Source organism: Dermochelys coriacea, chromosome 5 (genome assembly GCF_009764565.3).
Source record: "Dermochelys coriacea isolate rDerCor1 chromosome 5, rDerCor1.pri.v4, whole genome shotgun sequence".
Taxonomy (NCBI): Eukaryota; Metazoa; Chordata; order Testudines; family Dermochelyidae; genus Dermochelys; species Dermochelys coriacea.
Window position 1 is genome coordinate 22925453 of NC_050072.1, and position 15485 is coordinate 22940937.

The 15485-nt window shown below is 45.2% G+C and overlaps 1 long non-coding RNA gene across 1 annotated transcript; it reads right to left on the bottom strand.

Annotated features, from left to right (window-relative positions):
• Positions 1–544: 544 nt before the first annotated feature.
• LOC122460182 lies at positions 545–7931 on the bottom strand. Its single transcript, XR_006281300.1, has 3 exons — positions 7834–7931; positions 5784–5786; positions 545–557 (listed from the first exon to the last, which is right to left on the bottom strand). It is a non-coding gene; the product is annotated as an uncharacterized LOC122460182 (long non-coding RNA).
• Positions 7932–15485: the final 7554 nt, after the last annotated feature.

Genomic DNA, 15485 nt, shown 5'->3' on the forward strand with positions numbered 1-15485 from the left:
CTATGCCATGGCCATTCTTTCAGTCTCATGGATAGAACATGAGACTGTCAGGACTCCTGAGTTCTCTTCCCAGCTCTGTCACGGACTTGCTGTGTGACTTTGGTGGGTCACTGTACATTTCTGTGCCCCTAAGTTTACACATCTAAAATGGGGATAGCATTTATTTACCCTCCAGTGGGCTGTGAGGTTTAGTTTTTGTCAAGTGCTTTGAGATCCTCAGACCAAAAGGGCTACATTTATATAGTAATAGAACTCAGCTAGGCATGTGTACACCAGTCTTGTAATCATGACGTATTGTTTACAACTAAATTCCATGGATGATCAGAGACAGAGGATCAATTGTCCCTTCACTTCACACCAAATAGCTTCATTGACTTACATCAGGGGTGGCCAACCTGTAGCTCCAGAGCCACATGCAGCTCTTCAGAAGTTAATATGTGGCTCCTTGTATAGGCACCAACTGCAGGACTGAAGCTACAGGTGCCAACTTTCCAATGTGCCACGGTGCTCATTGCTCAACCCCCGGCTCTGCCACAGGCCCTGCCCCAACTCCACCCCTTCCCATCCCCTCCCCTGAGCCTGCCGTGCCCTCGCTACTCCCCCCAGAGCCTCCTGCATGCCACAAAACAGCTGATCGGGAGATGCGGAGAGAGATGGGGAGACGCTGATCAGTAGGGCTGCCGGTGGGTAGGAGGTACTGGGAGCGGGGAGAGCTGATGGGGGGCTGCTGACGTATTACTGTGGCTCTTTGGCAATGTACATGGGTAAATTCTGGCTCCTTCTGGCTCATGTTGGCCACCCCTGGCTTACATTCATGTTACATTAGGGAGCACATGTGGGGGGGGGCAGGGAGGAGGAGGTTAGCCTATAGAATCTAGGTCAGAGTTATCCAGAGAATCATTCACACTTCCATTCAGTTCAGCCTCTTTAAGATGAGAGGGTTGTGAAGTCCAAAAGTAGAATACAAAACCAGGATGAACTTGTGACAGGTTGGACCTCTCTTCTGGTATGCCACCTGAGGTACTGGGATTTCACTGAGTCTGCCTGCTCCACTAGCCTAGGGTCCCTCTCCCTGTTTTGCTGAATTAGGCTCTCTGGCAGTGCACACTCACAGGTAGGGACGCACCAACTGTAGAACCACACAGAGTCTCCAAACACCTCTCTATGAGAAGACTCACCTAGGAAATTGCCCAGCACACAAGTGCAGCTCCCCTCTGGAAAGAACAGCCAAAATAACTGTCTTGCGCAGTAGAGAAATCTATACAACATAAGCTCATAAATTCACCCCCTCCCTCAAGGTGGAGGAAGATATGTACAACTTCTTGCCCCCCTCCTGTTATAAATTAAACCCAGTTAGTGTAATAACAAAGAAAACAAGTTGATTAACTATAAAAAGGCAGATTAAGTGATTAGAAGGGATAGCAAACAGAACAAAGCAGATTACCAAGCAAATAAAACAAAACACACAAACTAAGCTTAAGATCTTAAAGAGTTTGGTTTCAAGAAGTAATTTTTCACCTTAAAAGTTGTTTTAGGAAAGTTGCAGAGTTTCTGTAGCTTAAAGTTCCAGTTATTTCTCTTTACAGACTAGACTCTTGTCTTAGTCTGGACTCAGCCCTTCCCTTTCCCACTGCTCAGTTCCTTGTCTCTTCAGGTACTTTCATCAGCCTTTCTTCTTGGGCAGGAAGGCAATGGAGAAGAGTCCTGTTTGCCTTACTCCCCAGCCTTAAATAAGATTTACATAAGGCGGGAATCTTTTGTTTCCCAGCCTTGACCTCCCCCTCCTTTTAGTGGAAAATCACTAGAAGTTTAGGATGGTGTTTAGTATCAGGTGACAGGACCACCTGACTTAGTAGTGTCACAGCTACATCCCAGGTCACCTCTCAGGAAGGAGAGAGATTAGTATCTTCAAAGTCTTATTGTTTCTTCCTAATGGCCCATCAAGACTGATGGCCTCTTGTCTGGCGGGTGTCTCCTAAATATACACACACTTGTAATGGTTACATAGTCAATATTCCTAACTTTAGATACAGAAATGATACATGCATACAAATAGGATAATGACATTCAGTAAATTATAACCTTTCCAATGATACCTTACAAGACACATCTTGCATAAAATATATCCGTTATGCCATATCCATCATAAGCATATTTCCATAAAGAATATGGGGTATAATGTCACAGAAGGGTGATGGCATTTTTAAAGCCTCATAGATGTACACCTTCAGCAATCACTCCCACTGAAGCATGTTTGTCTGTCACATTTGGGTAATTTTATGCTTCTCTGATTGACTGATCAACCCATGCTCTGAGCCCCAGGAAAAGGATGACATTAATCTGACAGTTAACATGACACACCAGGGAGTTTTAGTCATGCCTGTGTTTTATAAAGGGTTGAGGGTCCTTCCATCAGCATAGCATATTAGATTGCTCACTACTTAGTATATTTTATATTTGGCTCTAGTATCAACATTTGTCAGGATTAAAACAGTTCTGGCCTCTCTAACACCTGCCATTTCAGATAGGGTTAGAAGTGAGTCAATAGAACAGTAAGCTTGTGCCTATCTGCTTTCCTTAGGGAGTGGGAGAATAAGTGTCCTACACCCACACGAGAATTTTAACCCAGCTAGAGGGGGGAAATGTTTATCAAGGACAAGAGTATTTAAGATTTCTTAAGCACCCATCATCTTCAAAGTGTGCAAATGTAGCCTGTGGGCTGGCTAGAGTTTACTTCGTTGCCCTTCTCCAGTGCCTAAAAACCCAACTCCCATTGAACAGCACCTGGAGACCCAGAATTCAGTCTTTAAGGATTTTCATCAAGGATTGCTCAGAGTCAACCTCCCCACATTCAAGTCCCAAAAGAACTAAAAGCATTAATTTAAGAATTAAGTACCAACGTCATATAATATGATAAAAACAAATAATGTTTACAAGATAACAGCTATTTTATAAGCAACACACATTATCTTCAGTTATATATAAAGAAAAACAAATAAACTAAACAGATTAGTCCCCACAGGAAGAGTGAGAAGAAACTCATTGAGTTCACCTGGGTCTCAGAGTCTTTGATCACCAAAATCTATACAATCTGCTGAGTCAAAAGCAGCATCTTCTCACCACTTGCTTATTGAAGTTTTCAGCTGGAATCCATGGAGACTCTTCCTCCTGTCTTCTCTCTCAATTACAAACGTTAAACAATCCTGTCAAAATGAGTGTCCTGCTCGGAAGATGTTGCTAATCAAGTCTGTATTTTCCAACGAATGCATCCAATGAAGTGAGCTGTAGCTCACGAAAGCTTATGCTCAAATAAATTTGTTAGTCTCTAAGGTGCCACAAGTACTCCTTTTCTTTTTGCGAATACAGACTAACACTGCTGCTACTCTGAAACCTGAAATCACTCAGTTAGCTAACCAATTAACCAGCCACTTAACCAGTATATACATTTTTTAAAGCCCCATTACAAGAAAAATATAAAACTGAGAATAGCAAAATAAGTGACTCTTTCCCCATTATCACATTTAAATAAAAATTGGTGGATTATACTAGTTGCAACAATTGAACTAAAACAGTTTGGCTAAAACAAACAGCATTCAAAGCATACAATTAAAATAAATGATTTTTTTCCTCCCAATTTCTCTTTCTATAATTAACACTGCCAGGGCTTGCCCCTTGGAGGATTAACAATATCACTAACCTGCCACAAAGTGCTCCCAATTAAGGGAAAACAGCCTGCTTTCTGCCCCTGGGTTAAGCTTCCCACAACCTACACATGGCCTTCTGCGAGCCACAAAGATCTACAATACAGGCAAACTAAATGTCTATTTTGAAGGATCTGCAAGTTTTGTTTTTCAGCTTATCAAGTTTGAGTGCAATTTGCTATGTATATACCAAAGAATCTGCATGGTATAAATATATCAGAAGTTAGGAAACCATAGATATCCAAAAGTCAACAAAAGTCTGATAAATTTAGATAATAGATACCTTTAAAGGTAATTTGAGTTTGTTATATAGTTAAGATTTGGGAATGGCTGATTTAGTTAGCTACTAGAGAGACAAGATGGGTGAGGTAATATCTTTTATTGGACCAACTTCTGTTGGTGAGAGAAAAGCTTTTGAGCTTACATAGAGCTCTTCTTCGGGCCTGGAAAACTGAGCTACTGACAGTTCTTTTTAAGAATGAATCCAACCACAAATCTAAGAAACCCAATAACGATTAAGACTATGATTTTGTCACAAAGGTCGTGGAAGTCAATGAATCTGTGACTTCCAAAGACCTCTGTGACTTCAGTCCTAGTGGCTGGGACCTGCAGGGTCCCGCCTCCTTCTACAGCAGCATGGAGCTTTGAGATACTCCTGCTGCCTGAGGCAGCAAGGCCCCCGAAGCTCTGAGCTGGCATGGGCGGCAAGGGTACCCCACAGCTCCCCACTGCCATGGGCATCAGCAGGGGTACCCCGCAGTAGCAGGGGGATCCTCGCAACTCCTGCCATCGCAGAGGGTGGGGGGAATCCAGCAGTTCTGAGCCATGGGTGCAGGAGGACTGTGGAGCTCCAAGCTCTCAAGGGTGGTGGCAGCCCCCCAAGAACTCCTACCCACCCACAGCTGCCCAGCCCCTTCCCATTTTATCATGGATATTTTTAGTAAAAGTCAGGGACAGGTCATGGACTATAAAGAAAAATTCATGGAAGCTCATGTCCTGTCCCTCACTTTTACTAAAAATATCCATGACAAAATCTTAGCCTTAATAATGATACATTACATCTGGCCACTAGGTGTCAGTGTTGGCCATTCCGAGTTAGTTTACTGTCAATAAATATGCTTTAAATAAAAATAAATAAACTGCCTTTTTCCTTGGATAGAGGTCACCAGCTGAAAGAATTTTGAGACTTACAGAATAATGGACAGTATTTACTAGTACAAGTAGTGACATGAGCTTTAATGATAGGCCTGTGTGCCAAAGTGGGAATTTTCTGTCATATTTTTATGAATCCCGTTGCTACCCAGTGGAGGGGAAAGTCTCAGCAGGGGTTATGAACGCAGCATGGCCCTGCCTAGAAAGCAAAGGACTGGGAAGTGACTGACAGGGAATAAAGAGTTGCTTACTGGAGGAGGCTAGGAGCTGTCTACTAGGAGTCTAGGACAGACAAAGGAAGTCGGAGGAACAGAGCCTGAGAATAGAGTTCACTGCAGCTTGGCAGATTAAGTTCTGGTCAAGCCAGAACCATTCCTGTGCTTTAACCTATCTAAAGACTTCCAATGCTGTATTCCAGATGACTAGTAATTTAGATCCTGCTATGCTTTGAAAACACTCTGTGGGTGTCCCTGCACAATGTAAGATAATCTTTGAAGTTATTTACTTACCCAGGTCATTCTTAGATCAGCATCAGCGGTTTGCATTTACTATCTTAACAGCCAAAATGTTAATTCTGATCTTTCCAAATAACTGACATTGTCACCATTAAATTGGTGTGTGTGTGTGTGTGTCATTAAAATGAACCCCTGAGATGTGAGCTCTGTCCTTCTCTTTTGCACCTACATAGACAGTGTGACACAAATGTACTTAGCATCCTCAGCCTTAAAAATAAATCCAGACTACTTACTATCTATTTATTAGGCTGCTTCCAAGACAGACATTGCATGCCTGACATTACAGATTAGAGATGTGTGAAGAATTCATGCTACTTTCTCTGTTCATGGATTGTCCACAAACAGATCATTACATTCTCAAATATATTTGCTATTTCAAAATAACAAGCGAATTTCTTCATGCCTTTTATCTCACAGTCTGTTGTGAACATCTGACATTCCAGCTTCCATATTGGCAAGCTATGCACGTCACATCATATCCTTCCTGTCCCGATTGGATGAATCTTGTAACTAGCTGTGACATTTTGGGGATCTCCCAGACAGTAAGGGGTTCTAACACTGCCTGCCTTGTAACTTTGGGTTTCTTAATACTATGATGCCCTGACACTCATACCCAGCCCATGAGCATGACTTCTGACTTCTACCAGCCTAGTTACTCCTTGCAGCATGACACTAACAGCCCTTCCAGTCCAGAGTCTCCCCAAATCTGTCTACCCTGAGTTCTTAACTACCAGCACTTAGACCTTTTCCCCCTGGCTGACAGCCCTGAAGAAATGACACCAGCCTGCAGTTACCAGTTCACTTTTGCACACGCTCACTTCACACAGTTTACACACCAGAGATCTGCTTGGGATTAAAAAAAAAAGTTTATTTAATAGGAAAATCACGGATTTAAAGATGAAATAGTAAGGCAATGCAAACACATGTACACTACATAGAAAACAAACAAAGACAGTTTCAAGATTTACACTTCTATATTAGCTAAATTCCCTTTTCTAATATATTATGTACTGCCAACATTCCCCCATCATACAGGGGATCCAGTGTTTCACGGACAGCATCCTGCTTAGAGGCCGTCCCTTGGTTTTTTAATCTGGAAACCTTGACCACAAGCTTGCTTTTAAGAGGATTTTTCCCTTTCTCTCCCAGCATGATGACTCATGGTTATTCAAAATGGGGGGAACTCCCCCTTTCTTAGTTTCTAAAACTGCAACTTTCTTTTTGGTTTCGATGTTTTTCCATTAACTTTAACTGTACAAGAGTTGTCTTTCTGTACAATGTTGTACAATGTAAATTGGGGAGGCAGCCCCTCCCTGTTAGGAGGTGAAGCTGAATGAATATAGCACAAATTATTAGCACAGTTTTATATCTACAGAAATACAGAAATACATAAATTCATAACCAGTCTGTATACATATCTCAAAATGACCATCAGGTTCCGAACATTACAAGCTTTCATAATAGTAATGGAGAAGGCACTATTCTCCCCACTTTCCCCAAAGAGCTATGCTTCTTGGATATGTATTGTCATACTGTCTGGAGTGGCTCATGACCGTGAGGCCTACCTCAGGGCAGACACCACAAACTGGTGGTATGTTTTATAATTAGATTTCACCAACCCAGTAACAAATGTGACCCTAAAGTACTACAATAGTCTTATAATGGAGTTACAGACTGCCCCTTAGACACTCCAGTCTATCTTGGCACCCATGTAAACTGGACTATGTGACCAATGGTCACTTACACCAAAAGTCACAAATATTCCAGGTTACACCTACTCCCAAGAAACCAGTCACTCACTCAGGTTGATTTGCATCCCAGATCCCACACCAAAGACAATGCTGGTAGCCAATTCTATAGTAAACTAACTAAGGTTTATTAGCTAGAAAAAAGAAATGAGAGTATTGAGAGGTTAAAGCAGTTAAAATATATGTACAGGTGAGTCACAATCTGTAATTCCAAATGGTAGCAGATATGTAGTAATCTGACAGTTTCCCAAAGTCTCTCACAGCTACCCAGAATAACTCTGGGCACAGCCATTTTCTCATTCAGTTATTCTGCCCTGTTAGAATCCAAACCATTCAGAGATGATGAACTTTTCCTTGTGTCCATACTTATAGCTTCTTATCACAGAAAACAAGCTGACAGGGTCACTACCCACCTGGGCTGTTTCTCTGATGGTGGAGAGAGAGAAGTGCAATTAAAGTCTGATCTCCGATCATTACACACAATGATGACTTGCCTTCAAATGCACAAGAATTAGCACTTTGCTGTTAAAATTCTTCATTTGCATTACAGAAGGCTTCTTTCTCATTTGATGGGTTATTTAGTTACAGGCAAGGCCGAATTAACCTTTTCTGGGCCCCTATGGAGGTAATGGTGCATGGTGCGGGGAGGTCAGTCCCCGGAGAGAGGGACCAGCCAGAGGGAATGGGGCATGGCATGGCAGGGGGAACCTGCTTCACCCAATGTGAGGTAACTATTTACAAACCAGCGGTTGCCAGACGCACAGTGGCCTGCCTGGCCCTGTGCTGCCAGCATGCCCCTTCCCCGCTGGGGCAGGCCCATGCCACACCACATGCCCCCCCACCCCCAGCTCAACACCCCCCAACTCCCTATGGCCAGAGGCCCCCCAGACCCACTATTCCCAGCGCTCCCCCAGACCCACCCACAAGTGCACAGCGCCCTGCACAACACCACCCCTGCCCACAGCCCTACCACAACTGCCCAGCACCCCCCCACTCCCTAGTGCCCCAACACACACAGATCTTTCCTGCCTCTTCACAGCCCAGCACACCCCAGACTCCCCACAGACCCACTCCCCCACGCCCTGCCTCCTGGCCACACTCACTGGCCTTGCTGGGAGGCAACTGTGTCGCATGGCTGAGCCGGCAGCGCAGCCAGGGCTAGTCCCAGGGGCCTGGAGGGGCCCAGCCAAGCCCTCTGCACTGTCTCCCCCCCACTCACACACACCTGGCTGAGACTGGCCAGGCTTCTGCACCAGTCCCCAGGCGGCTCAGCCCCGGGGAGACAGATGGGACCCCATAGGTGGTGGGAAGCAGAGACTGCCCAGAGCTGGAGGTGCACTGGGGTCCAGAGAGGGGGCTGACAGGAGCAGGGCATGGAGCCAGGGGGCAGAGAGGAGTCCTTGGTCAGCCGGCCAGCAGGCTGCGAGAAGCAGGAGTGGTGGGCAGGGGAATCCAGTCGGGTCTCGGGGCACAGTGCAAGCGAAGCAGGCCAGGACCCCTTCCGAGCATGGGCCTGGCTACATGGAGCCACTGGAGCCATTGTAAACCTGGCACTGGTTACAGGGGTATATACACAACCTATATGTTTGCTATTACATTCTAACAGGATACAGATAAGTGAAAACAATGCATGCAGCATCCCATAGTTTTCATGAAGTTTAAATGCCAAATATATTCTTATATACATAACAATCACTTTGATCTGTACTGATACACAAGAGAACTGGCCTGGCTTCCAGCTGCGAGTTTGCCAGTTCTCAGCTGATGCCTAGGCCTTAACCAGAGCTGGTACTTGGTCTGCCAGCATCACACAGAAATATTCAGAAACCCATTTTAGTTGCCAAAGAAATCATCAAGTCAAACTATCCCACTCATCTGATGTTGGACCATGATCAGATGAAGGAAAACCCAGATTGCAGCAACCAGGCTCTTCTGTACATCAGAGATGCCTGATAGGTGGGGTCTGGATATTCCTTAAAACAAAAGGTTAAAAATATTAGCTTTCAGAGTTTTTTGGACCCCCAATGATATACATAGGTGCCAAAGTTTCAGATTAGATTTAAGGATCTGATCCAAAGCCCACTGAAATCAGTGGAAAGACTCTATTGACTTCAGTGGGCTTTGGATCAGGCCTTAAAATTATCATCCACCCTTTTGGGGGCCTTTGAGTCAAATCTCAACTTTTGGGGGGGTTCAGCTGCCCAGAGCATCCACATATCTGGCAGGACGTGCCTTTACAAGAATTCAAAAAGCTACATGTTCAGCCTATCTCTAGCTAGAAAGAATGTCTGGGGAAGTCAGTTTCTTCAGCATTCAGCCTGTTTCATTTTACAACACAAACTTACACTAGTTCTAGAAGTGTCCCACCTGAACAAAACTGGGTAATAGAAGAGAATTTTACAACCATGGTGAGTTGTGGCAGATGACTCACGGATCTGTTGGTTGGTCCTGGGAGCTTAAATAATGAATCCTTCAGTGTGGAGCAACAAAACCTCAGCAAGGTGAGAATGATGCAATGCCCTTCTTGCAGGAGAAGCCCTGCCCTGATCCCTATCTTCCACAACACCTCAGGGTCTTACATATGTTCAGGACTTTGTTCTCACTAGATCTTCTGCTCCGCAAAACAGGCTCTTGTTCTCCACTTTTACCGGCATGAAACCATGCCCATAGTGTAATATTTTCCAGGAAAAAGAAAAGGAGTACTTGTGGCACCTTAGAGATTAACAAATTTATTAGAGCATAAGCTTTCGTGAGCTACAGCTCACTTCCAGGAAGCAATTAATGCTACAAACTTGGCGGCAGTTTCCTGCACCAAATTCATTGTCACACAACTAGCTTCTCTTTTGTTAGTCAACAGATGCACATTAGTTTGTCTGATTCTAAGGAGTTTGTTGACTTTTAGGACCCAGCTCTCCCAGGCCACTTGCCCTCAGCTCTGCACTGAGGGAAGATCGAGGAGTTTGGAGCACTTTGCCAGCTCAGACACCATCTAACTCCCCATCCAGCCCTGCCCAGCCAAAGCCTTAATGCCCTCCCCACTCCTCCTCCTTTCCTTTTTCTATAGCCCTCTGCCAAATCCAACCCCGCTTTGGGAGCACCAATAGATTGCTCTCCCATTACCTCCTTCCCCACACCAGCACAGGCACCCAGCCCTCTCTTTCCCTGCTCCCTCCAGGCACTTCTGGCCCTTCCTTCTTACAGGGGGTCACTCTGGCCTCTGTGCTGGTTCTTTCCACCCTGACCTCTGCTGATACACGTGGTCTCCTGCCATCTCGCTGCCAGCCAGGAACCAGGAGCAAGGGGAGGCAGTGCACAAGAGTAGAACAGGAAGGAGGGTTGTCGGCAGCAGAAAGTACGCCAATGAAATTACTCACCAGGCACGCGTCCTGACCCAATCCTGCTTCCTAGCAGCCAGAATCCTTCCCAGGCACAGAGGCCCACAGCAGCTCCCACAACATGCCAACCTTAGGATGACCTTGGCCTGACAACTAGCTAACTTCTTAGGGACTAACCACTTTGAGGCTGCTCATTGTATTGAGCGTGAGGAGGAAAGGCTCTGTATGCTATTACCTCTAGCATTGCCTCCTTGTAGCAGACGCAGTACATCACCTGCAATGTTCCAATGGCATATTGACAACTAAAATGCTGCTTTGACACTCTGTGCCCCAAAGCAACACCCTGGCACCCCCATATTCACCACTGTCATATAAGTATGATATGTTCTGTACAAAGCATGCCTTGTGAGGTATCATTCTTGATCCGCTGAACATTAATATTCTGTTGGATTATATATGCTGTCGTATGTGAAGTTATGAAGTTTTGCTATGTGTGTGTTACTGAAATATGTTGTGAAGTTGGAAACACCCACAACTAGCATTTCAGGCACAACAATGAAGAAGTTAGACAGTGCTAATGGCCCCATTAAAGGGAATCCACACACCCAGGGACTATCTCAGGAATTGTATACAATGGAGGCTTCCCAAAGGAATGGAGGATGCTTGACCAGGGCGAGGGAGTGTAAAGGGGCAGATCCCCATGTCATGAGCAAAGATCTTTCCAGCAAGCTGGAAGAAGCTATAAAAGAGGGGAAGTGGCCACTTGGCCTCACTCTCCTTACAACTCAACACCTGGAAACACCTTAGAAACAAAGACTGAACTGGGGAAGGGGGTCCCAGGTGGGAAAGAAGAAAGCCCTGCCTGTGTAGGTATGATTGGTGGACTGTATATACCATCAGGGTGAGACACTGCTTGATTCAAATCTTGTCCTCTTTAGAGAACTTTGATTGCATTTTTGTTTTTAATTTCCCATGGTAATCTACTTTGATCTGTATGCTATTACTTAAAATCTCTCTTTTTGTAGTTAATACATCTGTTTTATATTTCACCTAAAACAGTGTGGCCCCTAACATCTAAGTGTGGAGACATTAGTAGAAGAAAATATATGACCATGGTGATTGTGAAATTTGAGATTATGCCGTGCTTCAGTGTGAGCCAATGCCAATACCATGGTTATAGTGGCTAGATGGACATATCACCAAGGTGATGGTCCTGATCTCATAGATAAAGATATCAGGAACAGACTGGCTGGATCACAGCCCAGAATGCTACAAGCACAGGTCACAGTGGATGTATTTCTTCACCAGTGCATATCTCATCAGCAGCCCCAATCCAGATTTCCCTGTTGGTCTCTTCATCACTTCTGTCAATGGTCTGTATTTTTGCCTGTCTGAGCACAACTGAAAATTGTGCCTAGCCCAGAATTAGAGGCCTTTTCAAAGAAAAGCCAAGGTGTGTTCAGCATCCTGCCCCAGTCTGCCCTGAAGGTGTCAACTCCCTGATATGCGAGTGCATATGACAGTTAATGGAGCATTATAACAATGGATCAGAGGGAGGCTCCTTATTCTGTTCTCTGTGATAAGGATTCACTCAGGCTAGGGCAGCAACCAGTAAGGGTAGGTCACAGTAACAGGAAAACACAGCTAAAGGAGAGAGCAGGGAGTGATTTATCCCTAATGAGTGTTGACTAAAAAGACATGTTTTATTTCTGCAGTGTTTACTATCTTTGTTTCTACTGTTGCTTCCCCCCAGCTGTAAATCACAAGCAGCCCAGAACTTCATTTTTCTTGTCTGAACACTTCCTCTTAAGCATGGAGGTTTTCCCCTTGTTGTTCTGAAAGAGAAGCTCCAGTCAGCTGATGTGTGCATTCCTTAATTAAAAGTGAAACACCCCCTATCCCAGTCAAAATTTACTCAAAATATAATTGAGGAGAAGCAAAAATGGGCACAACGTAGAGGAGGATTTATTTCCTGAAAATGAGGTGGTTTGGTAGGTCATGCAAAGGCCAAAGCTAGGAGGATCCTATGTCAGAATCCGTAACAAGTACAAAAATAACAAGGAATTTGGTGGCACCTTAAAGACTAACAGATTGATTTGGGAATAAGCTTTTGTGGGTAAAAACCCACTTCTTCATATGCATAGAGTGAAAATTACAGATATAGACATAAATATTTATTGGCACATGAAGAGAAGGGAGTTACAAGTGGAGAACCAATGTTGAAGGCCAATTTAGTCAGGGTGGATGTAGTCCACTCCCAATAATTGATGAGGAGGTGTCAATACCGAGAGAGGGAAAATTGCTTTTGTAGTGAGCCAGCCACTCCCAGTCCCTATTCAAGCCCAAATTGATGGTGTTAAGTTTGCAAATGAATTGTAGCTCTGCAGTTTCTCTTTGAAGTCTGTTTTTGAAGTTTTTCTTTGTTGAAGGACAGCTACTTTTAAATCTGTTATTGAGTGTCCAGGGAGATTGAAGTGTTCTCCTACTGGTTTTTGTATGTTACCATTCCTGATGTCTGATTTGTGTCCATTTATCCTTTTATGTAGGAACTGTCCGGTTTAGCCAACGTACATAGCAGAGGGGCATTGCTGGCACATGATGGCATGTATCACATTAGTAGATGTGCAAGTGAATGAGCCTCTGATGGTGTGGCTGGGTCCTATGATGGTGCTGCTAGAGTAGATATGGGGACAGAGGAGACAATGGGGTTTGTTACAGGGATTGGTTCTTGGATTAGTGTTTCTGTGGTGTGGTGTGTAGTTGCTGGTGAGTATTTGCTTCAGGTTCTGGAGCTGTCTGTAAGGGAGGATTGGCCTGCCTCCCAAGGCCTGTGAGAGTGGGGGATCGTTTTCCAGGATAGGTTGTAGATTGTTGATGATGCGCTGGAGAGGTTTTAGCTGGGTGCTGTACATGACTGCCAGTGGTGTTGTCACTCTCCCTGTTGGGCCTGTCCTGTAGTAGAATCATAGAAGCATAGGCATGGAAGGGACCTCAAGAGACATCAAGTCCAGACACCTGATCTCTGGCAGGACCACGTAAACCTAGACCATCCCCCAACTGGTGTTTGTCCAACCTGTTCTTAAAAAACTCCAATCGTGGGGATTCCACAGTCTCTCTTGGAAGCCTATTCCAGAGCTTAACTACTCTTATAGTTAGAAAGCTTTTCCTAATATCTAACCAAAATCTCCCTTACTGAAGATTAAGCCACATTACTTCTTGTCCGACATTTAGTGGAAATAGAAAGCAGTTGATCACCATCCTCTTTAACAGTCCTTAACATAGTTGCAAACTTATCAGATACCTTCTCAGGCTTCTTTCCTCAAGATGAAACATATCCAGTTTTTTAACCTTTCCTCTTAAGTCAAGTTTTCTAAACCTTTGATCATTTATGTTGCTTTTCTCTGGACTCTCTTCCATTTGTCCACATCTTTCCTAAAGTGTGACGCCCAGAATTGAAAACAATACTCCATCTGAGGCCTCACCAGTGCCAAGAAGAACAGGACAATTACCTTCCTTGTCTTACATATACGACATTCCTGTTAATATACCCTGGAATCATATTAGCCTGTTTTGCAGCTGCATCACATTGTTGACTCATATTCAATTTGTGATCCACTATAACTCCCGGATTCTTTTCAGCAGTACTACCTCTCAGCCATTTTGCAGTTGTGCATTTTATTTTTTTTCTTCCTAAGTATAGTATTTTGTACTTGTCTTTATTGAATTTCATCTTGCTGAATTCACATCAATTCTCCAATTTGTCAAGGTCCTGTTGAATTTTAATCCTGTCTCCAAAGTGCCACTCCATTATTCAGGTCATTAATGAAAATATTGACTAGCACAGGACCCAAGGCTGACCCCTGCAGGATGACACTAGATCAGGGGCGGGCAAACTTTTTGGACTGAGGGCCGCATTGGGTTTCTGAAATTGTATGGAGGGCTGGTTAGGGGAGACTGCGCCTCTCCAAACAGCCAAGCGTGGCATGGCCCAGCCCCTGCTCCCTATCCAACCCACCCCACTTCTCGCTCCCTGATAACCCCCCCCAGGACTTCTGCCCCATCCAACCAGCCTGTCCCCTGATGGCCTCCCGGGGACCCCTGTCCCATGCACCCCCTGCTCTCTGTCCCCTGATCAGCCCTGGACCCCTCTTGCCCCTAACTGCCCCCTGCTGCCTCATCCAACCCCTCATCTCCTTCCGGATGGCTCCCCCAGGACCCCTGCCACATCCAGCCACCCCTTCGCCCTGTCCCCTGACTGCCCCCGGAACCTCTGTTCCCCACCACCCCATCCAACCCCCCCTCCTTCCTGACTGCCCCCCAGGACCCCTGACCCCATTCAACCCCTCTGTTCCCTGCCCTCTGACTGCCCTGACCCCTATCAACCCCCACCCCCGATCACCACCCCAGAACTCCCTTGCCCTCTATCCAACCTCCTGCTCCCTGCCTCCCTACTGCGCTACCAGGACAGGCAGCCACGCCATGCAGCACAAAGCACCGGGTCAAACCGGGCTCTGCAGGTGCACTGCCCCAGGAGCTTGCTGCCCCGCCACCCAGAGCATGCACCAGTGGAGCAGGGAGCTGAGACTGCGGGGAAGGGGGAACAGCAGTGGAGGTGCTGGGAGCAAGCCTCCCCGGAGGGGAGCTGAAGGGCTGGGCAGGACGGTCCTGTGGGCTGGATGTAGCCCGCAGGCCATAGTTTGCCCGCCTCTGCACTAGATAGATCCTTCCAGTTTGACAGCAAACCACTGATAACTACTCTTTAAGTACGGTCTTTCACCCAGTTGTGAATCCACTTTATAGTAATTTATCTAGACCACATTTCCTGAGTTATGAGAATGTCTTATGGGACTGTGTCAAAAGCCTTACTAAAAAGTCAAGATATATCATGTTTACAGCTTCCCCTCATCCACTAGCACTGTAACCCTGTCAAAGAAGGAAATGTGGTTGGTTTGGCATGATTTGTTCTTCACAAATCCATGCTGGCTATTGCTTATAACCCTATTATCCACTAGATGCTTACAAATTGATTGTTTA